General features: G+C 40.8%; 1 protein-coding gene across 3 annotated transcripts in view; it reads left to right on the forward strand.

Moving 5' to 3' along the window:
• LOC125459065 (probable E3 ubiquitin-protein ligase MID2) overlaps positions 1 to 23,483 on the forward strand; it is a 227,474-nt gene that overhangs the window by 122,160 nt on the left and 81,831 nt on the right. The gene's annotated exons all lie outside the window — the stretch shown is intronic.

Here is a 23,483-nt window from a genome sequence, read left to right on the forward strand (position 1 = left end):
GAAAGATGGTTGAAATTGGAACAATACATCTGTAGCAGTTTGGTACCCACAGTTATTAATATTCTAGATGACAGGCAAATAAAAATTATTCAAGATAGCATTTTACAATATGAAGTAAAAAACTGAATTATTGCTGAATTCAATGGAATTTCAAATAGGAGCATTTAACAGTGCCCTAATGGCTTACGAACTCTTATCAGTCCGTATCCACCGGTTGCTTAATTGACATGCAGATGACTTAAAAGCCAACTAAACTGCTTTGGGCCATTCAGCTTGATGATAATGTCATGCTTTTATAGTACTTAATTCAGACAATATTTCTAAATACGTCTGTTCAAATATATAACTTTGCAACATGCTTGCAATACGAAATAATGAAATTTATAAGGGTGCTTTATCTTTCTGGAACGTGACTGTTTTCATTTGTCCATTTATAATACATAACACATTAATCCCTCTCTTTGGCTTCCATCTGAGCCTGAGCAGTAGTATCTGTAAACTTGGATGTGATTATCCCTTAACTGACCACTTAAGGCAATTGGCTCACAATTGGCCTGATTTCTTGCCTTCCCTACAGTTGAGAAAAGTGGCCAGTTTCCAGGCTGGATAACTAAGGAGTCTTGTCTGCCCTGGTTTTGATTTAATCCCATCTAAGGCAAATTGGATGGAGGGCAAAGCAGCGGCCACTGAAAGCATTTTTCCTTTCCCTTGCCTCTGAAACCCCCTTCCTCCTGAGACCTGAGGTGAAAAAGTGGAAAAAGGGACATGTGCTATGAATATCGAAGTAGATACAAACCGAGCACCAAGGAACAAAGTGAGAGCCCTAGGGTGTTTCCTGTTTCTATTCATGAGATGTGAAACTGCCTCAATGCACAAGCAAGATGGCACCACAACAATAGTGCAAGGTGTCTTTGCACTCTAAAGTAAGGAATTGAACTGAGAACCTGTATTTGCACTGAGTTGGAGATGTGCCATGATGTGGTGAGTGCCTGCTGTCAAACTGCAGTATAAAGGTGATTGCTACCAATGGAGTATGCCTTGCAATTTTTGGGAATGCTGTCCAAGGTGGCAGAGTAAGTTGGCATTAGCAGGTACCTGCTCTGACGTTCATGACATGAACTGTCACCTAGTTTTGCTCTGCCATGTGGAAGAATGTTAATGCATTCAAACAGGCCTCTTGTCACCTACTAATAAGATTGTTAACTTTATGTTCAAACTTTTTATGCAAAATCAGACCTTTCTCCCCTTTGTGGTTGAGAATCTTGATCAGAAGTCACATGACACCAGGTTATAGTCCAACAGGTTGATTTGAAATTACAAGCTTTTGGATCGTTGCCCCTTCATCAGGCGATATTTACCCTCACTGTCTGACACTCTGAATTCACCTGCAGAGACCTATTATTTGGCCTGATGACACTCCACTCACACCATTTGTATGATCTTTTGATCTGTCTGCCCATTGATCTCTCCCTGCCTCTAAATTCTGTGCCTGTGTGCTTCTGTCGCACTTCACCTGATGAAGATCCAATGCTGTGAAGCTTGTGATTAGAAATAAACCTGTTGGGCTATAACCTGGTGCCATCTGACCTTTGATTTTGACCACCCCATTCCAACACCGGCACCTCCGCCTCATTGAGAATCTTGTTTCACAATCTTGTCATACTTTTCCGATTGACTGTCCATTGTTTACATTGCCCTGGGTGTAGAAAGTTCAGCCCTGAATGAACTAAGCTTTGCTGTTAGCAATTTTAATTTTTGAATTTTTATGTACTTGTGATTGTGCGAATCAATGGCTGCAAAATGTTTACCGAAGAGAGTGGAGCTATGTATGAAACAGGGAAATGAGACTGCCTTGGGCGACCTGAAGAACTGCATTTTTCTGATAATAAATCAGATGAAATTTTATCTACCAGATAGGCACAGGCCATATGTTAGTCTAATCACATCATTTACTGCTTTGCCACAGGCAGTTTACTGCTGGTATTTTGAAATACAATTCTGTGACCGACTTGGATCTTTGAACCTGTTACTTGGATGAGAAACTTTTTGGAATCTTCAAGTTACCGGGGGAAGGTCCCCCAAAATTAAGTTTTAAAACTGTTTCTTTCTATGACATTTCAAAAAGGGATGATCACTGTTTTTTCTTTCCTTCCTGCATTTGCTAAAACTAAGAAGTCAGAGTGAAAATAAAATTTCCCTTCCTTTAGGAGTTCAAAGTAAAACTCCCCTTTGCATATGAAAATACGATCAGTCATTAAAATTGAGATGTTGTGCTTGGTTAGCAATTTTTTTTCCTGTGACTAAAATACACAAGCAAGAATGTAGAAATCTAAAGTAATTGGAAACAGAAAGCTAAAGTCATGAAATGACTGAAATTCTTCATTGTCGTTGTAATCTTCAAGATCTATAGTATATTTGCTTCACCTGTTTTCCTCAGGACATAGAATTAGATGTTTGTGATATACAGGTTTGACATGTTCAACTTTTCTAATTTTGTTCAGGTTGCTGGGGTTTTCTTTGAGAGGTGAAAATTGGTTGGGGAGGCAATGGCCTACTGGTATTATTGCAGGACTGTTAATCCAGAGACCCAGATAATGTTCTGGCGTCCCAGGTTTGAATTCTGTCACAGCAGATGGCGGAATTTGAATTCAATAAAAAAATCTGAAATTAATGATCTAATGTTGACCATGAATCCATTGCCGATTGTCAGAAAAACACGTCTTGTTCACTAACATCCTTTTAGGGAAGGAAACTGCCATCCTTACCTGGTCTGGCTTACATGTGACTTCAAACCCTCTGGGCAATAAATGCTGCCTAGCCAGCAACGCCCTTATCCTGTTAATGAATAAATAAAAACTTTGTGTGAAATGAGCTCAGGTGCATTTCCTAATCTCTCAAATGCCTGAAGCAAACGACCAAACTCAGTTTCAGTCAAATTTTTAAAATGTCCAATGTTATGAGTGGAAAGCAACACTCTGGCTATTTTCTGAAGGGAATGGTATTTTCATAATTAAGGGGTTTAAAGGTGCACGGTGTTACAGGCAATGTATCAGCATAGACAGAGGATTGGTTAACGAACAGGAAGCAAAGAGTAGGGCTAAATGAGTGTTTTTCTGGTTGGCGGTAAGTGTTGGGACTGCAATGGTTTATAATTTACATTGATGATTTGGAATTGGGGACCACATGTAGTGTGTCAAAGTTTGCGGATGACACTAAGATGAGTAAAACAGAAATGTTTGCAGAAGGTCATAGTTTAAGTGAGTGGGCAAAGGCCTGGCAGATGGAATACAATGTTGATAAATGTGAAGTCATCCATTTTCGTAGGAATAACAGGAAACGGGACTTCTACTTGAATGGTAGAAAACTGCAATATGCTGCAGTGCAGAGGGACATGGGTGTCCTTGTGCATGAGTTGCAGAAGGTTGGTTTGCAGTTACAACAGGTAATTAATAAGGCAATTGGAATTTTGTCCCTCATTGGAAGAGGGATCAGTTTAAATGCTGAGAGGTGACATTCTAGCTGTATGGGGTGCAGGTGAGGCCACATCTGGAGTTCCGAGTGCAGTTTTGGTCTCCTTTATGTGAGAAAGGATGTACTGGCACTGGAGAGGGTGCAAAGAAGGTTAATTAGGTTGGTCCGGTCTTGAGAGGTTTAGCTTATGAGGAAAGACGGAGTAGACTGGAATTTAGAAGAATAAGGGGGCTGTTATTGAAACATTAAAAAATTAGGAAGGGAATAGATAAGATAGAAGCAGGGAAGATGTTTCCATTGTGGGTGAAACTAGAATAAGAAGGCATAGCATCAAAATTAAGGGGAGCAGATATAGGACGGGATTGAGAAAAACGTCTTCACCCAAAGGATTGTGAATCTGTCTAATTCCCTGCCAAGTTCAGGCTTACTCAGCCTTAAAAACATTTAATGATCGATAACTTTTTGAACAGTAAGGGAATTGAGGGTTAAGGCAAAAGGTTGGGTAAGTGGAGCTGAGACCATGGAAAGATCAGCCTTGACTTTATTGAATGGTGGAGCAGACTTGAAGGGGCAAATGGTCTCTCCTGCTCCTGGTTCTTATGTTTACTTGATTTTAACCCATATTTGAAGCTCGGTATAAGTGGAAACTTTTGCCACTTCATAAAACTGTTACTGATTTGTGTCAAAACAATACAATGTGTGTTTAATGCGCGATCCAAAGGGAACAACTTATTTTGAATAAACTCCATAAATATACACGAAACCTCTTAACCCAATGCTGTGGGCAACAAAGAAATTGTTGTTTAATACACTTTTCCAGAATTACTTTGGACTATTGCACCAAAACAGAATTTAAAACACGTATGCATCCTGTAAGGGAGAACTAGCTTGAACATTTCAATCTTATTTCTATCAAATTCCATTTCTTCCTTGTAGTCTGCCAACTGATTTGTTTCAAGGTATGAACTCCAGTGGTGCTATGCAGCTTCCAGCAATGATTTGTTCCTGCAACTAGAGTGTATTTCCTTGTTATTAATCTGGAAATGGGAGATGCCTATCTCCTGATACATTTCTTCCTTTATTCTTTATTGTGCAGCTACATATTATATCAAGTGGCAATCACTTGCATTTGTTGAGTTAAAGCTCCCAATAAGGTGCCTGACTAGTAAGATTTAGCCGCAGTCCGAGTTCCCATTTCTACAAGAATATCATTTGCACTGGCCGCTTTGAGACTGTGTAGGCTTGTGGGAACCTGCGAGTCAAGCCCACCTGATTTGAATCACCGCTGAGACTGTCCAGACAAATTACACATAATGCTTGCAGTCACATAGAGGTCATCCTATTTTTCTGGTCTGATTAGCAACCTTGCTGAGATCCTAATATGCTCGCACCAGGTCTCATTCAGCCATTATCCCAGTGTTCTCATCCTTGTTTTCAAACCATTGTAAGGCTTTGCCTATTCCAACCTCTGTAACCTCTTTCAACTCCACAAAACCCTTAGATATCTGTGCAACTTGAAATTTAGTTATCTTAAACATTTATAAATGTAATTGCTTCAGCATTGCAGCTGTGTCTTCGACTTTCCTTCAAACACCAAAGACTTTCTGTCTTTAGACTTTCTCCCTAAAAATCTTCACCTGTCTTTGACGCCACTTAAAAATGTAGCATAATGGACAAGTCTAACAATTCTAATGCAAAGCATACATTATTAGTAATGTTTGACACTGAGGGAAATGTGTCTAGCCAAGATCGAGCCTGCAGTACTGTAGAAGAACATTTTATTTGGGCAGTGTAATTTCTTAAAGGATGTTGCTAGCCAGAATGAGAACTGACACCTTTTTTTTCACAATCTCAATGTGCTTTCACTAAAAAAACCTACCTCTGACAAAAAATTTAATTTCCTGTCATCTGGCTTTATTGAATTCAGCTTCTTTGAAATACTTTGGAAGGCTTATATGCTAAAGGCAATAAATATTCTTTTGATTCGATGAAAGGAAAGGGTTCCAACTGACTCTGCAATCCAATCCCAAAACCGAATTCTGACAAAGCATGACTTCTTCGAATTGTTAGAGCATTAGCTGGTTAGACGTCAATTTGCTTTGAATAGTTTTTTAAATGATTGTTTGATAAATAAGACTTGCTTTTACTCACAGCTCTGTGTTCATGTCAATGTTTGGGAACTTTAGTTCTGACTAGTCACTGATCACTGGCATGTCTTCTGACTGATTAGTTCACCCTATAATAGGGTGAAGCCTCTTCTCAGCCAACCTGATTAGTTTGATATTACTTTATTATTCGTCTGATTAGTTAACCATTATTTTGTTGTTGTTCTCTGCTACTATACAGTAAACTTAGAGTTGCATCATATATGGCAGTTTAGTTTATTAAGCTGGTGACCCTTTGGCTATTTTAGTTAACATAGCCCAGTTCTTCTTCTTTGTCTTACTGTAGAATTTAGCAGATGAAACTACTTGCCCAAGATTCCAATCAGCCAACGATCAGAATACTTTCTGATCTAAGTTTTCATAATAGCTTGACATTTCTTCATGCTATCAGCCATATGTCAGAATCTTGCATTGACTAAGTTATTTGAAAAAATTATGTCTCACTTCTCTGTATGTTCCAAATTTATACTTCTGAATAAACCTACATTGAATCTTTCGAAACCTCAACTGACATGCGTTTTGGCCAATGAGGTCTAGTCATTCTCGTCATCACTAAACTCTGAAACCACTTTGCTTAATAAATGATTTTTAGAAAGTGTAATTATTAATGCCAAAATGTGTTTTGCTACTTTTCAAATTGAGGAAATTAATATAAGATATAGGTTACTTGGACTTGTGTAAGTTCTGCACGGTAGGTTAATTAGTAAAATTGAATCACTGGGATTCAGGGTGCCAATTGGATGCAAATTGGCTTTATGGTAGGAGACAGAGGGTGGTGGTAGAGAGTTGTTTTTTGGATTGAAAGCCTGTGACCAGCATTGTTCCACAGGGATCATTGCTGGGTCCACTTTCATTTGTCACTTATTTAAATGATTTGGATGAGAATATAGGAGACGCGATTAATAACTTTTGAGATATCACCAAAATTGGTGGTTAAGTGGGCGGTGAAAAAAATTATCTAACATTACAGAGATCTTGATTAATTGGGTTATTTTTCTTGAATAGTGGCAGATGGAGTTTAATTTGGATAAATGTGAGATATTACATTTTGGTAACGCAAACAACGATAACAACTTATACGATTATGGCCCTGGGTAGTGTTGTAGAACAGAGAGCCTAGGGGTTCAGGTACATAATTCTTTGAAATTTGCGTCACAGGTGATTAAGAAGACATTTAGCATGCTTAGACTTTTTGAGGTAGAGGAGATGAGATGTGTTTTTGAAATTGTACAGGATGTTGATGAGACCCGTTCTGGAGTACTGTGTGCGGTTCTGGTTGATCTGTAACAGGAAGGATATTATTAAACTGGAGCAGGTTCTGAAAAAATTTACCCAGATGTTGCTGGGAATGGAGGGTTTGAGATATAAAAGTAGACGAGAAAGGCTGGGTTTTTTCCCCCACAGAAGCATAGGAGGATGAGGGATGACTTTGATATTTATAAAATCATGAGGGCTGTAGATAAGTTGAAAGACAAGGGTCTTTTCCCAAGGGTGGGCATCCAAAACAAGGGGCAAAAGGAGAAAGATTTAAAAAGGATGTGAGGGCAACATTTTTACACAATGTCTAGAATGAACTGCCAGAGAAAATGGTGAATGCAGGTACAATTACAATATTTGAAAGACATTTGGATAATTCATGAATGGGAAAGGTTTGGAGGGACATGGGCCAAGTGCAGGCCAGTGGGACTAGTTTAGCTTGGGAACATGATTGGTGTGGAGTGGTTGGACCAACAGGTCCATTTTTGTGCTCTATGACCCTTATTATCACTAAGGCTTTTAGGCAGGCACATAATGTTATTTAAGATTTAGTTTCAATTATACCATTGGTATCTGCAATCATTTGTTTTGCTGTTGTCTCTCAAGCAGAATTATACCCATTCCTGTTTGCTTTCCTTGTCATATTATTCGGGTTCTAATTCATCATTGTAATCGAAGTGTTTATAGACTTTGTTCTATCTTTATTTGAAATTTTCTATATTCTTTCTTTTTAAGAAAGGACTGCTGCAGGGGTTAAAAAGTCCGAATTCAGTTAACTTCTGGCAAAGTCTGTAAAACCCCTGGAATATCACAGGAGAAGTGGCTGGGAAATTTCAAACAGAAACCATGAGGGGCTGACTATCCCCCATTCAACAGAAAGTTACATTTTACAAGTGTGTATTTTATCCTCCAGGAATATATCTTTTAAAAAAAATTTAAAAACTAACTGCAAATCAATGTGACTGTAGAACATCCAGTTAGTAACATAGATTAGTGATTAGATTGGTTTGGAGTATAGTGCAGGCAAGAGCTTTTGAAATCAGCCAATTGACACACCCCTGCATTGTAGGTAAAATGAAATGAAATTCCTCTGTCCATCCCCTTCTGCGTCTCCCTGTACTCTTCTTTCACCTAGTCTCACCTATCTTTCAAGAACAATTCAGAGACTGAGTCCTCCTTTTAGCTTTAAGTTTTTGGACTCTGAGTAGGAAGAAGTATCTGTTATGTTAACATTTCTTCTGTTTAGCAATTAATTAAGTTGTTTTGTAAGTTCATGAGTGCCTGGTTAAATTGAATTCTTTTAAAATATTACAAGTATTTGGCCCTTTGAGGAAGGTGTCCACAAGTGAAGGGATCCTTTTCAAAATAATCTCATTGCAACCAATTGATGAAGCCAGTGAATAATTGGGAGCCAGTTCATCCCTCTTCGCTCTGAAATTTGTTGCGAGTCTGTCCATGACACAGCTTGATCAAAAGCTGCAGATCGCATCACCTGAGCACAATGTCACTGTGACTGGGACTAGTATCTCTGCTGACATTTTCCTCTATGCCATATTCTGTCCCAAAACTATTGCCAAGGTCTAATGTAAAGACTGTATGATAATTCAAATTGATGTACACAGGCTGTGGGCCACCAAATCAGACCAGGATGCTTGAAATGCTTACCTTGATCAGAGATAATGGGAACTGCAGATGCTGGAGAATCCAAGATAACCAAGTGTGGAGCTGGATGAACACAGCAGGCCAAGCAGCATCTTGGGAGCACAAAAGCTGACGTTTCGGGCCTAGACCCTTCATCAGAGAAGGGGATGGGGAGAGGGTTCTGAAATAAATAGGGAGAGAGGAAGAGGCGGACCGAAGATGGTTAGAGGAGAGTAGAGGTGGAGAGGGGATAGGTCAGTCAGGGGAAGATGGACAAGTCAAGGAGGCGGGATGAGGTTGGTACATGGGATATGGAGGTGCGGCTTGAGGTGGGAGGAGGGGATAGGTGAGAGGAGGAACAGGTTAGGGAGGCGGAGACAAGCTTGGGTGGTTTTGTGATGCAGTGGGGGGAGGGGACGAGCTGGGCTGGTATGCTGCTTGGCGAGCTGTGTTCATCCAGCTTCATGCTGTTATCTTGCTTACCTTGATGGTGTTCTCAGAAAAAGCTTCCCTCTGGGAAGATCAGACCTGGACATCAATTAGAGGGCATGCAGCTTATATGAATGTGGAATATCTGATGTTGGTCTACAGTGGAGTGTATAATTGCATCATTATTTCAACAATACTTCCCTTCCCATGAAACAAACTACAAAAGTCAAGATACTTATAATGATGTGACAGCAGGCATTGAAGTAAGTTGAGTACAGCTGAACAAAATGCACATTATTTAGTTGAAAGTCCTGATAGACCGAATAAGCATTCTTCACTTTTACCATCTTCTCTTGCCTCTGTTATCCTTTTTGTCAATTAGACATTTCTATCTTCCCTCCATCATGTCAGACGTTCCCTGCCCCCACCGCATACATTTGCTAGATCAGTACATACTTATAAACTATTTAATCTCTAGCCACTTCCAATTCTGATGAAAACAGCATCAATCTGTAATGTTAACTCCATCATTCCAATTCTGTGTGCTGAGTGACCTGACGGTTCTGCTTTCCTCATATTCATGCTCTCTTTTTTTGTTTCTATCCATTCACAGGATGTGGGCATTGCTGGCTAGGCCAGCATTTATTGCCTGTCCCTAATTACCCTGAGAGTTCTACAGGTCTGGAGTCATGTACATTAGTGAACCAGAAGGATTTTTTATAACTATTGACATTGGATTCATGGTCCTCATTAGACACAATTCCAGAATTTTTTTTTTCTTTCTTGAACCCCGGTCCTCAGACCATTACTTGGGCTGTTGGATTAACAGCCCAATGATAATGCTGTGAGGCCATGGCCTCCCCTAATGCAGGATAAGTGTGTGAAGCTAGTGCTTAATATCAGGTAATAGTTGTAAAAATTTTAGAAATGGGTTGTATATTTTAAATATAAGAGCTCTAGCATGGAGTTGAGTAGTTACTTGTTCAAATTAGAGACAGTTTTAAAATTATAATTTAAAAATGCTACCACTGTGGAGGGAAGTTTATTTTGGAAGGATGAGGCAAGCAAAGATGTATTGCCTGGAAAACTGTGGAAATATCTTGCAGTGGAAGGGGAAACTGGAAGTTATTGTTCTGCTTTGTATAAAACCAGAGTAGGAAGCGCTTTTTCTCCCCCATTCCCCTATTACTTCTGTGAAGCATCTTCACCTTAATGGTAAAGAATAACAGAAGGCTTGTGAGAAAATATCATGACATTCTGACAGCTAAAAGTCCTCTCTCCTAGTGTGGGCTTTATGATTCTGAATCTATGTTTGTCTTGAATCAACGTACACATTTAAAGTTCAAGCTATTTTAAGTTCAAATGTTTAGAAAATATTTTGCATGTAAGCCTGAATTAGTCCCCTCTCCAAGAGAACTAAGGTGATTTCCTTCCTCAAGTTGTGAATCTAACTATTCACAAAGCATGATCAAGCTCCATCCAGCATAGAGTATGTGAGATTGTTCAACATGCTGACAGATTGCCAAACCAGCTTGGTAGGTGATTGAGAGCCTGACTGATCCAATCACCCATGAGGATAACATTCTATGCTTCACTGGAGCAAGCTGAATTATGCAATGTATTTGACAGGAGCTGATGCACAGGCTTAGTTTTTAATGTGTGTCAAAAAAAACTAGAACACAGTGATTATCAGTGACATTGGCTAATGCTTTCAAGGCAAAAGTTATTACAACATAGGAGAGCTTGCACTACAACTGATATTGAGTTCATTTTAGGTTTAATTGACTCTAACGGTGCACCAGTAATACATTTTTTATACATTATATTAATTGCTACTGACTAATGACTGCTTTCAAAAAAAGTACAAGCAGATGTTATATAAACACATTAACCATTGCATTGCGACTGAAATTTAAACTCGTGTGTGCGTCCCTTCATTACCAGCAATTCCAGATAACATGCTATCATAAATATCTTAACTGATTATAGTATGGCAGAACCTCCCCCTCACTGATGTAACTTAAGCTGTGCTAAGAAAGTTGGGGGGAGAGAATGGAAAAGAAAAATCAGTCTTGGCGTCGAAGAAATGTTTCTTCTCCCACCACCTCTTTCCCCTCCACCCCCCCCCCCCACTCTGAGTTTGGTGACTTCAGATTAAAATTTTAATTCACCCCATTTATATGTCACTTCCATTTCTCTTGTTCCCCAATAAAGTAAATGGTGCAAATTCTTGACTTTAATTCAAAGTAGGTAGCTGGCCAGTGGCAGCTCACCAATTGTTTATCCTACCCATCATCCAATTGTGTCTTCACTACCCATCATCCAATTGTGTCTTCAGCACCACCAGCGTGCATGCTGCAAGGACACACTCCTCCACTCTCTGTCCACGCAAGCTGACATTGTTAAATCATCACCCTCACCACATCATGTGTTCTGTCAAACCAACTCTCCCTACTTCGCTTCTTCAATATTCTACTTTGGTAGTTTGGGGAATGTATGATTTGTGTACTTCTGCAGGTCACTTTGCACGTAAGGATACACACACGACTTGCATATTAGCATTTGATGCACCTTTTGGCCCTCTTCTCCTCCCTCATTTGCTTGGAGACTGCCAGCCTCTGTCTATTTCAGATTGTTCTCTTAGCTCACTTACTGACTTATGGGCTGCCGCCTCCTTGACTCCCATTACATTTTTAGCAGCAGGCTCTTCAGTGCTCAGTTACTGGCTGCCATTCTCTACAGCTTGTATAGTTTTTCTAGCACGGTGGGGGGGAGAGAGAGAGAAAGATGGGAAACTTGCCATTGTACGAAGGACTGAACAGTGAAGGAGCTGGACCTGTCACAGTAGGGCACCATGCTACATCCATACCACACCTGTATCACGTACCAGCAGTTCACGTGCCAAGCATTGCATATACTTCAAGTAAAATTGTCTGAAAGTCAGTGCGGAGCAATCCCAATAAAGTCAATAAGAACTCTGCCATGGTCAGTCAAAAGCCTTGTCAAATTCCACTACAACGGTTGGTCATGATCAGCCAGGCCCATGAAATCTGTGGATTAGGCCATGGCCAGCCCTAATGTAAGAACTTACGAGTAGGTCAGTTAGGGTATTGTGGACCCATCAGTCTGCTGAGAGGACCAATATTTTCTCCAGTGAGTAGTTCGGGGTTTGGGGTCTGATGGAAGAAACCTTGTGGAGATGCAAGAACAGGAGAGGTGCTTAGGTGTCTCCAGTGAGAAAATGGGAAGTACAGGAGGTCGTCAGCTAATTTGAAGTGTGTGGTGCGTAAGAGCCATGAAGTGGAATGATACATACTGTAAGTGAGCATTTGTAGTCTATAAGCCTTGGTGAGATGTGTGTGCAGTGGCACTGTCATTCAATCATGGCTGAGAGATTCCTCAACCCCATCCTCCTGCCTTTGCCATGTAACTCTTGATCATTTTACCAATCAAAAACATATCTACTTCTGTCTTAAAAGCACTCAATTATTTGGCCTCTACAGCAATTAGTTCCACAGATTCACTACCCTTTCGCTGAAGAAATTCCTTCTCATCTCAGTTCTAAAGGATCATCTATTCACTCTGAGGCCCTTGGGTTCTAGTTTCTACTACTAGTGAAAACATCTTCTGTGTCCTCGCTATCTGTGCCTCTCCATATTCTGTAAGTTTCAAACAGATTCTCCTTCCTTCTTCTAAATTCCATTGAGTATAGATCCAGAGTCCTCAACCACTCCTCATGTGACAAGCCCCTCGTTCCCAGGGTCATTCTTGCAAATGTCCTCTGGACTCCCTCCAATATCAGCATATCCTTCCTTACATACAGGGCCCAAACTTCTCTCAAATACTTCAAATACGGTCTGACCCAATCCTTGTACATTTTCAGCAGTACATCTCTGCTCTTTCATTCTATTGTTAACATTGCATTTGTTTACCTAACTGCCATATCAACCTGCATCTTAATCTTAAGAGAATCCTGAACTCAGACTCCTAAATCCCTTTGTGCCTCAGATTTCTAAAGCCTATCTCATTTAGAATATAGCCTATACCTGCCTTCTTCCTTCCAAAATGTGTAACCCCATATATTCCAACCACCATTCCTTTGCCCACTTGCCGAGCCTGTCCAAGTCTCTGCAGCTGTCCACTTCCTCAACACTGTGTCCTTCCACCTAACTTTGTGTCATCTACAAACTTAGCAACAATGGCCTCAGTTCCTCTGTCCAGGTCGTTAGTGTGTATCATGACTAGTTATTGGTGCCAACATGGACACCTGCGGAATTTCACTGGCCACTGGATGGCATCCTGAAAAAGACCCATTTATCCATGTTCTCTGCCTTCTGCCAGTCAGCCAATCTACTATTCAAGCCAATACCTTGTGTTTTAACACTATGGATTCTTATTTAGCAGCCTCTTGTGCAATATCTTGTCAAAGACCTTCTGGGAATCCAATTAGATCACTTCTGTTTGTTCATTTGTGTCTAACTTGGTTGTTACCTCCTCAAAAAAATTCTAACACCTTTGTTAGACATTATCTTTATTGCATGAAGCTGCTGTCAGTCCCCTTTTTACCATGCACTTCCAAGTACTGTGCAATCGCATCCTTAATTACGGACTCCAAAACCTTACCAAGCACTGACATCAGGTGAACGGCTTATAATTTCCTGTCTTCTGCCTCCCTCCTTTCTTAAACAGGGGTGTTATGGTTAAAATAAGCATTTTTCACTCCTCTGGAACCCTCCTTGACTCCAGTGATTCCTTGAAAGGTCACTACCAATACCTCCCCAATCTCCTCGGCATTTCTCCTTAAGAAACCTTGGGCGTAGTCCATCTGATTTATGCGGCTTCAGATATTTCAACTTCCTCAGTACCTTGTCCTTCAGATAGCCACTACACTCACCTCTTTCCCCCAACTCACTTGAAGTTCTAGAATGCTACAGGTGCCTTCCATCATGAAGACTGATGCAAAGTATCTAGCAATTTCTCTGCCATTTCTTTTGTTCGCCATTACTATTTCTCCAGCTTCATTTTCCCAATGTTCCAAAGTCCACTCTTGCCTCCCTCCTACCTTTTTATAACTATCTAAAACATCTCTTGCAATCTTTTTATATTACTAGTTACCTTACTCTCTCATTTCATCATCTTCCTCCCTCCTTGTTTGTTTTTTTTTTCAGTTTTGCTCTGGTTTTTAAAGGGTCTAATTATCCCCTGGCTTCCCACTAATCTCCACCAAGTTGAGCTTTCTCTTTTGCTTTTATGCTGTTCCTGATTTCCCTTATCAGCTACGATTGTCTCATCCTCTCCCAAGTATATCACCTGCTCCCTAGTGGGTTCTGCCACAAGCTGCTCCGAAACAAATTCTCATACGTGTTCCAGAAATCCTTTTACCTGGGATCTGCAATCAACCAGATTTACCTAGTCACCTGGATGCTGAAGTTGTTCATTATTATTGTAATAATGCCTTTCTTATTCTCTTGCCTTTTTTACATTTCTTTAGTTGAAGCAAGTGGTGGCCCTCCCGTGAGTGAGGTGGAAAAGAGAAGGTGGTGGCTCTTGCCCTCCCCAACTGGAAGAAACATTTAAACTCTTAAATGAAACATACTGGCCTTCTGGTCTTTTATACTTTGAAATGGAGAACCTGTAAGAGCAGCTTGTCTCATTTTTTTGGGGGGTGTTTTGTTCATAACATTCTTTCTACATCATTTTCTGGGCAACCCACTACCCACCAGTGACCCAGCCTGCAATCTCAGTCTGGCCTGGCTGTGTATGATGGCGGGGCATCCTGTTACAGTCACCGAGAACAAGAATGACCCTCCTCTCTGCTTCTTCAGCCTGAACTGTCCCCATCCACCACCCAGTCCTGTTATGACAGTCAGATATTCATGTGTACTCCAAGACCCATTATCACATTACATGTGCTGCATTAAGCACAGCTCACCCACTTCTCACACTTGGCTCATTATTATCACTCATTCAGCTTTTCTTCTGTCCTGGCCTGCTATCTGCGTTCTCCCTGTATACTTATCCCTTTTATCTCTTTCTTATCTGCTCATCTCTCCCCTCAACCCTTCTCCAGCACGCCTCCCCACAGCCCCTGCTAACCCTCCACTTAAGCATAAATAACACTTTCCAGCTGCTGACAATTCTGAAGGAGGGTCACGGGATTCAAAATGTCAACTCTGCTTTCTTCCTCCAGGTACTACCAGATCTGAGTTCCTCCAGAATTTTTTTTTATTTTCTGATCTCCAGCATCCACAGTCTTGTTTTATTTATGTTATCACAGAGTGAGGGCTAGTTCCTGGTTTGTAGCAACTGCAGTGGCATGCGGCTAGATTTTAAAATGACGCGAGCAGCAGGAACATCACAAATTCACAGCATTTTGAGTTTTGTCCTATTTCTGGCCACATGATTCCAGAGGCAGAGTGCTGAAGAGCTTGATTACATAACTGAGGTGATGACCTAGTGATTGCAAGAGAGGCACTGCTTCAGGCCAGGCAGATAGTGCTATGAATCTCACTTGAAGAAAAAGTTTCAACGTAAATTTCACCCCATGTTCCCTGAGACCACATTATTGATTATTTATAATAAAATATATAGGCCATTCAGTATATGTGACCATTAATTAACATCATGTCCAGTTGGATAATCCTCGACTGCACTTTCCTGTCCTTTTCCCCAGGATAAAGGACATTATTGTGAAAGAATGTGTTTATTGCATTTCCCAGCATCCCAGGTAGAACAACAAGAACACATGTACAGGGGCACAACATCATGGTCAGCTGACATCACCAGCTCTGTCTGTGCAGGCACAAGCAGCCATTTTGGCATCTGAACAAACAAGCGGATCGCTCCTCCTTTTGAAAGCTAAGCAGCAGTTTGGGGTGGGAATGGGACATTTGCACTGCACTAGTGCTAGCCCCGGGGTACGGGATGAAGACCCCGTCCAGGCATTGTAGCAGCTGGAGGAAGCTGTGCATTGAGGTGACAGTGAGCACCGCAAAGATCTACACTGCAGACACTTGCTGTTGGGGAGGGCAAGCTGTGCTTCTTCACTCCCAGCCTCTCTGATCCCCTCACCCCCCACCCAGATGCACGTGCATGCAGAAGCTTCCCGTGTTCTGGCAAAGCCAGCCATCAAAGGACCACATCTGCACATGCGTGGGAGCCATTTTATATTCCAGATAATCATTCCAATGTTGAAAAATTTCAATTACACTTTAGGAATGTCCACTGTACTGAATTTGTGTTTAATTTTCTGCAACTGTTAAAAGTCCAAGGCACTCCTAGGTACTTCATCCTACCAGGGTTTTCTCAATTTAGCAGAGGCCTAATAACAAGTAATTAACCAAAAGAAAATCATTGGTGAGTAATCAACGGGAACTGAGTTAAATATAGATTTTGAGAAAACAGGGTACAGTTTTTGAAATTTGCTGCAGCTGTTTCACTAATTTCTACCTTCAATTCAACAGTATCGTATTGTTATCTTCGTTCTCCGTGAAGGAAGAGTAAACTTAGAGGCTAACTGGCCTAAAATTAAAAGAAGTTGAAAACTGCCATGATTTCACACCAACTTGCAGCAAGGATTATTGAAATTATTGCTTTTTTATTGCTGAGGTGCAATCCTTTGCTAACAACAAAAGCTTCAAGAGTAACACTCCCCCAATTATGTGGGGAACTCTGTGTGAAGTATAATTTCCTGTACGTCCTAAAATTATATGCTAAACAGTGAGATATGTTCATTTTTTTTAAAGTGACACTTTCGAAATGGTGTACATTAACATCCCATTTCGAGAGCGGGCAAGCTGTTTTCTTACTCCCTGGTGGCACTCTTACTTGCAAACAAATGTGCGAGAGAATCTCAAGTATAATAAACTTTTAATTCTTTTCTCTATTTCACCTCTGGGATAGCATTTAATTTGCTGTTTGCCTCTTCCTTCAACGTCTCCCTTCAACATTATCTATGGCTGCAGAATTCTCTAACATGCACCTGCAAAACCTAGATTCTACGCTTGCGCTGAAGTAGGATTGCTACTTATCTGGCTTAGCACAAAAAAGAATCTTGTTTTTCAACCAAGCCTGGCAATTAATAATGAAGATCAGTCACAGATTAAACAGCATTTCCTTGGCAGTAAGTAGGCAGGTGAACAATGTGACTTTTGCACACACCAATGTCATTACCTTTTCATGATTTCTGGTTTTAAGCTGATCCCTGAGTAGGAATGGGGAAGACTCAGCCAAAGGAAATGGTGTCTGCCTTTGAACAGGCAGCTCTGGCTCCAGATACGCAAAATTGTATTTTGTGTTACAATTTGAACCAGAAACTTGAGATTCCCTGTCAAACCAGCGGAAAGGGTTAAGGCAACATGTGTTTTTTTTTAATAGATTCCTAGTGAAACAAGGCTCCTATATGGAAACCATCCCCAAGCTTCTTAGCTGTCTCCTCTGACCACAAGGTGCTCATTCCCACTTCCATTCAGTGCCAGAGACCTGTTCCTATTGTCTGTAAAAACTTACTGGTCCTCTGATTCCAATGGCAGCTATGAACCTGGGTGCAGGAGTTATAATCTCTCAGAATTCAAGCCACAGGGTGCTAAACAATTTGCCACTTACTTTGGATTATACACCCACAGAAAGCTGAATCACCCTCTAAAAATGGTTTTCATTAAAACAAGTTAATAAAAAAGCTTTTTTTTTCTGGTGAATTGTAGTCAATAATGAAGTAAACATGAAAACTCCAGGCATGATTTCACACCCTGTCCCTACCTTTTCTAGACTGGAACCATCCCTCCCAGCAGCAACACCACTTACCAACACTCAGGCTATTATTCAAACAGGCACAAGTGACAGATCTAGTTCTGGATCCAACATAATATCAAAGAAAACCTGACGCCTTTCTCGTTGGCAGGAATTAAAGTGAGTTCAAATTGCAACTGTCTAAATTTAGAATGCTTGTTCAGAAGCAACAGCTTTTTCCCTTAGAAGCCAGACTGAGGAGGATCCCTAATAACAAAAGCAGAAACTATGGTGAGTTAATGCAGCTTCCTGCTACATTTTAAACAAAGGAATCTATAAACAAAGCTGACTTTTTAATTCTGTCAGCAATAGAAATGCAAATATGTATGCCCATGATGTCCCTTAAAGATATTTCTACTTTCAACTTCAAAGCAGAGGAACTTGAGATACAACTCACTCATTCACCATTAACGTCAGGGTGATCGTGTTTTAAGGCAACACATTTAGGCCTCGATCTCCTACAGAGCCACATGTTTTGGATATCATTCCAGATGATCTAATATCTGGAATACAGGTTTTGAAGCAAGGTCCCTGGATTTGCAAGCTTTAACTTTGCTTTCTCTCCACATATGCTGAGGTTTTCCAGCAACAATCTGTTTTTGGATCTGGAACAACTTGCGACTTTTCTCCCAATCTCTCATTAAAAGCTGTTGAATGTTCCAATCTTACTAGGGATACTGTCCCATACTTGTTTTCTCCCCCAGATCTTCAGTATCTGCACTGGTGCTGTATCCTGCTCTTGCCTGAAAGTGAAGTGAAATCATTAATTTCTATTCTAATTTCTAGCCTTCTCTCACTTCATCTGGCCCATCACTAGTTCTTCTGTGCTTTGATTCCTCTGGCTCTAATTCCAGATATTGGCTGTCCATTAATACTTGTTACAAACCCACCAACTTTCACACGACATCAATAATGCTTCTCACACTCTACTTCCCTTAAGTGCTCCTTTCCATTCTCCCAGTTTCTCAGCCTCTGTCACAGCTCGAATGCAAAATTTGAACAACGGTGCTTCAGACGGGATGAGTGTTGGGGACATCCAGGCATCCTTCGTGGAGATGGCCACAACAGGTTGTTAAAATAGAGAAGGTTGTGCAATAAACGATGCATAAATTCCTTGGTTTGTCAGACCTGCCAATTTTTTTGGTAAGTGAATGAATGTACTTTCCTCAGCTGTGTAGTTTGCAATGTAGACTTTAAATCGAATGACTTATTTTTTTCTATCCAGTGTGCTTGGAACTGGAGGGATGATCGGGAAGAGATGTTGAGGGGAAGCCTGAGTGAGCACTGAATGTTATGAAGGTCTGTGTGGTTGTATAGGTAGTAATAGATGACATGGCTATATGGAAGGTGTATGTACTGTGTGTGTGGAAATGAGCGGTGAAGTGGGCAATGTTTTTCTGTTTTAATTTTTATACTAAGCTGGGCTCCTGAGCCAGGTTTTCTACGGAGCCTGTTTTGGCAATTGGCAGCCTCCTCGACTCTCCCCGGGTTGCCTGGTCAGACTCTCAATCCAGCATATACTGAAACAGAGATAGTAGGAACTGCAGATGCTGGAGAATCTGAGATAACACGGTGTAGAGCTGGATGAATGCAACAGGCCAAACAGCATCTTAGGAGCAGGAAAGCTGACCTTTCAGGGCCGAGGCCTGAAACATGAGCTTTCCTGCTGTTCTGATGCTGCTTGGCCTGCTGTGTTCATCCAGCTCCATGGCTCGTTATCTCTCAAACTGAAACAGAAGAATTTCTAGAGTCAGATTGCAGATCCCGAACTCTTTACACCTCTGTGAAACTGGCCCAGGAATGAAAGTTTGGGCACTGATTAGAGGAGGAGATCAATGTAATTAAAGCTTAGTGTGTTTATCCTATTGCAGCATTAGGATAACAGTTTAATTCTTTTTCCTTATATGTAGCTGAGAAGACAGCCTGGCGCCATACCTGCGAATTGTAGCACAGTTAGTTTAACTACAGTTTCTTGTATGACGGAAAATTTCATAAATGCCCTTCAGTTAGTTTGCTCCCATTAGTTCGGATCCAAGATTCCAGACTGGCTATGCCAGCAGTATCCAGGTGCGGATTCTGATCCACCCTAGCCAGAATATGAAAATCCCATTCTCCTTGCTTGCTGCAATAGCCTGATATGAAATAAATTTGGGAAAATTCCACCCTTAAAGTTACATGAAAGATAAAGAAACCTGTCACAAACCAACTTTTTATGAGTATCCCCTTTCTCTTAAGTGAAATATTTAATTTCCCAAGTCACTCATCCTGCTGGTTTCACTGAAAGGGTTTGTCAAATTCTGGACAGTTTTTTTGTGCAGTGAATCCACTGGGAATTAGATTGACTGACATGTCAGATTAATTTTGAAGCAGAATTGTTTCACACAGTAAAAGGTAATAACCAGAAAAAAAGAGCTGTGGATGCTGGAAATCCAAAACACAAACAGAAATTACTAGAGACTCAGCAGATCTGACAGCAGCTGTGGAGAGAAAGCAGAGTTAATGTATTGGGTTCAGTGACCTTATTTCAGAACTGATTGTAGCTGGGAAAATGTTGATACATATGCTGAAGATGAAGAGGAGAATGAGTAAACGATAGGTGGAGATGGAGCTCCGAGAGAGAACAGCAGTTAAACAGGGAAAAGAACATGGTTGGGCAGAGAAAGGACTGGGTAACGGTCAGCCTAGGAGAATCAAGAGCTGATAATGGGGACTAATAGTGGCTGACTATGCGTTGTTTGTGGTGACAAGGCCTGGTGTGTTTGGGGCTAGGGGAAGGACATGTTGGAAGGCACACCGGTCCTAGATTGGTTGAACTTCATATTGTGTCCTGAAGGTTGTAAGGTCCTCAAACAGAAAATGAGATGCTGTTCTTCCAGCTTGTGCTGGGCTTTGGAGCACTGAACCAAGCCCATACTAGAGATTTTGGCCAAGGAACATGGTGGAGTGTTGAAGTGGCAGGTAACTAAGTAATAACCAGGAACTTGTTGCCTACAAGAGTGTTTGAAACAGATACTGAATGGTGTCAAGAGACATTGTTGGGTGCTTGAGGGAAATTAATTTGTTGGGCTATAGGGATAAAGTGGAGAAATGGGGCTCACCTGAAATTGTTCTGTGGAGAGCCAACATAGACTTGATCATCCAAATAACCACCCTAAGTGCCATAAGAATTCTGATTCTAATTTCACATACATTCTTTGCAGCTGGCAGAAAGAAAACCACCTTGCCAAGTGAGTTGGACTCAAATTTGAGCACATTCCAAGTCCCCGTTGGTGGTGGTGTTTCAGTATTTTATGGATGTAGGCATCACAAGGTTCATAATTTTTGCCTATTCTTGATTGCCTAAGTGGTATGGTGAGCCATTTCAGAGGGCACTTTGAACCCAACATATGGTTCACTGTGCCACCTACTCAGTGTAAAGTTAATTGAAAGAACAGGTGTTCACTGAAAGTAATAGAAACCATTCTGAGAAACAAGGCTACCAGCTCAGTACACAATATCAGTCAACAAGATGAGAATCCTTCAAATCAATGGGTTTTTTTCGTAACATTTTACGAATTGCTTTGGATTGTAAAAGGGTTTACTATGCTTGAAGTAATAGAATAGATCAATGGTTCCTCATGGAAATTAAATTGATTTTTACAGTGTCATTCACAACTGCTCCTTCATCCTCCTCCACAATTGCGTTCATACTGGTCTACACACAAATCTATAGGAATTTTCTGACGTATTGGCTTGCATTGAATTCTGGTGAAGGCTTTCTCTGTCTTTCAGACATAAACCTTCTGTTTCCTCATCTATCAAATCAAGGTCTCTCAGATTTCCTGACAACATGCAAAAAAACAATAGTCACTCCCCCCATGCCCCACCCCCCCAACCTGACCTGACAAAGTTAATCTCTTTCTGTTCATGCATTGAAAGGAAATCTCAACCAATTCCAGATAAACTTACTGCTGATCCGAGCATATTTCAGTCCAGTGGGGGGGATGGACATTGATTTTGTTGTCTTCAGGAAAAGTAATGAGTGCTGCTCTTAATACAAAATTGCCATCCAGTCTCAACATTTCAGTTAGTTCCAAGCATCTGCATTTAGTCGTTGGTAGGGATAGCAGTTGGTTTCTAGTTTGAAGTGCCATTTTATTCTCAATTCTGAGGCATAATATCAAACTAATTATCACAAAATTTGATAGAAGAAATGGAGTATGTATGTATTTGGGATCAAGGATAGTCAGAGATAGATATTCAAACCTCACAATGAAGAATGAAATTGTATATATACATATGAATGATGGGTGGATGTTTTGAGTGACCTTGATTTATAATGTCTATTAGAAGTTAGCAAGCAAAAGGATCTTTCAGTTCCCCTCTAAAACAATATAGAATTGCCCTAGCAATCTCCTTTCGGGCAGCACGGTGGCTCAGTGGTTAGCACTGCAGCCTCACAGCACCAGGGACCCGGGGTTGATTCCAGCCTCAGGCAACTGTCTGTGTGGAGTTTGCACATTCTCCCCGTGAGTGCGTGGGTTTCCTCCGGGTGCTCCGGTTTCCTCCCACAGCCCAAAGACGTGCAGTTTAGGTGGATCGGCCATGCTAAATTGCCCGTAGTGTTCAGGTGTGTGTGGGTTACAGGGGGATGGGTCTGAGTGGGATGCTGCAAAGGGCGGTGTGGACTTATTGGGCCGAAGGGCCTGTTTCCACACTAGGGAATCTAAATCTAAATCTGAAATCTGATTTGTCAGGGATTTATTTTCAATTATACAAGTATTTTATCTTTGGAAGTTGATACGAGCTATTTTATTACATTGGCCTCAGCAGAATGAAAGAGTAGTATAGTGGTTATGTCACTGGACTATGACCTAGCAGTCTGGACTAATGCTGAGGAGAAATAAGTTCAAATCCTACCATTTTAAGGTCAGTTCATCAACAAATCAAATAAAAGATGAATAAAATGCTCAGCTTATTAACAGTCATCATGAAACTATTGTTTTTTTAAATAAAAGTTTGTCTGATTCACTAATGACCTTTAGAAAGGAAATTTGCTGTCCTTGTCTAGTCTAGATATGATTCTGAAATGCCTGGCAAGCCATTCTGTTGTGCAAGCTACTGCAGAAAGGTAAAAGATAATCTAGGGTGTAGTTACATTTCACAGGTCCAGCATGGTCATGACGTACTTGAATTTTAAGTTGCTCGGTGCTATGTGTGGCTCATAATGACGTGAGTTAAGAAGGTCTGGCCTGAAACATCAGTTTTTATGCTCCTGAGATGCTACTTGGCCTACTGTGTTCATCCAGCTACACACTTTGTTATCTATGCTCTGTGGCATTGGTTAATTGACATGATGGCAAAGGGGCTTCATTTAGCCACACAGGAGAAGATAAAATATGAATGTTCCAACTCATGACAACTTTCTTTCCACTGACTTGGGTTTCTGAGTTCAAGTCTCACTTCAGAGACTTGGGTTGACTGGGTTGATGCTCCAGTGCCTATTCAGCAAGTGGTGCTTTTTAAGACGTGTTAATGCGTAAGAAGTGTTAACGTATGGATGAAATGTTAAATTGAGCTCTCTACTGCAGTTTCTCTGAATAATCCTATGACATCATCCTGAACTACAAGCCCTGACTGAGATTTATCCCTGAAAAAAAAACACACTAAATGACATTAAAAACAGTGCTTTGTTATTTTCATACTGCCATTTATGGAACGTTGCTGTGCAAAAATTGGCAGCTGTATTTTCTG

Source organism: Stegostoma tigrinum, chromosome 15, assembly GCF_030684315.1.
Source record: "Stegostoma tigrinum isolate sSteTig4 chromosome 15, sSteTig4.hap1, whole genome shotgun sequence".
In the NCBI taxonomy this organism is placed as follows: domain Eukaryota; kingdom Metazoa; phylum Chordata; class Chondrichthyes; order Orectolobiformes; family Stegostomatidae; genus Stegostoma; species Stegostoma tigrinum.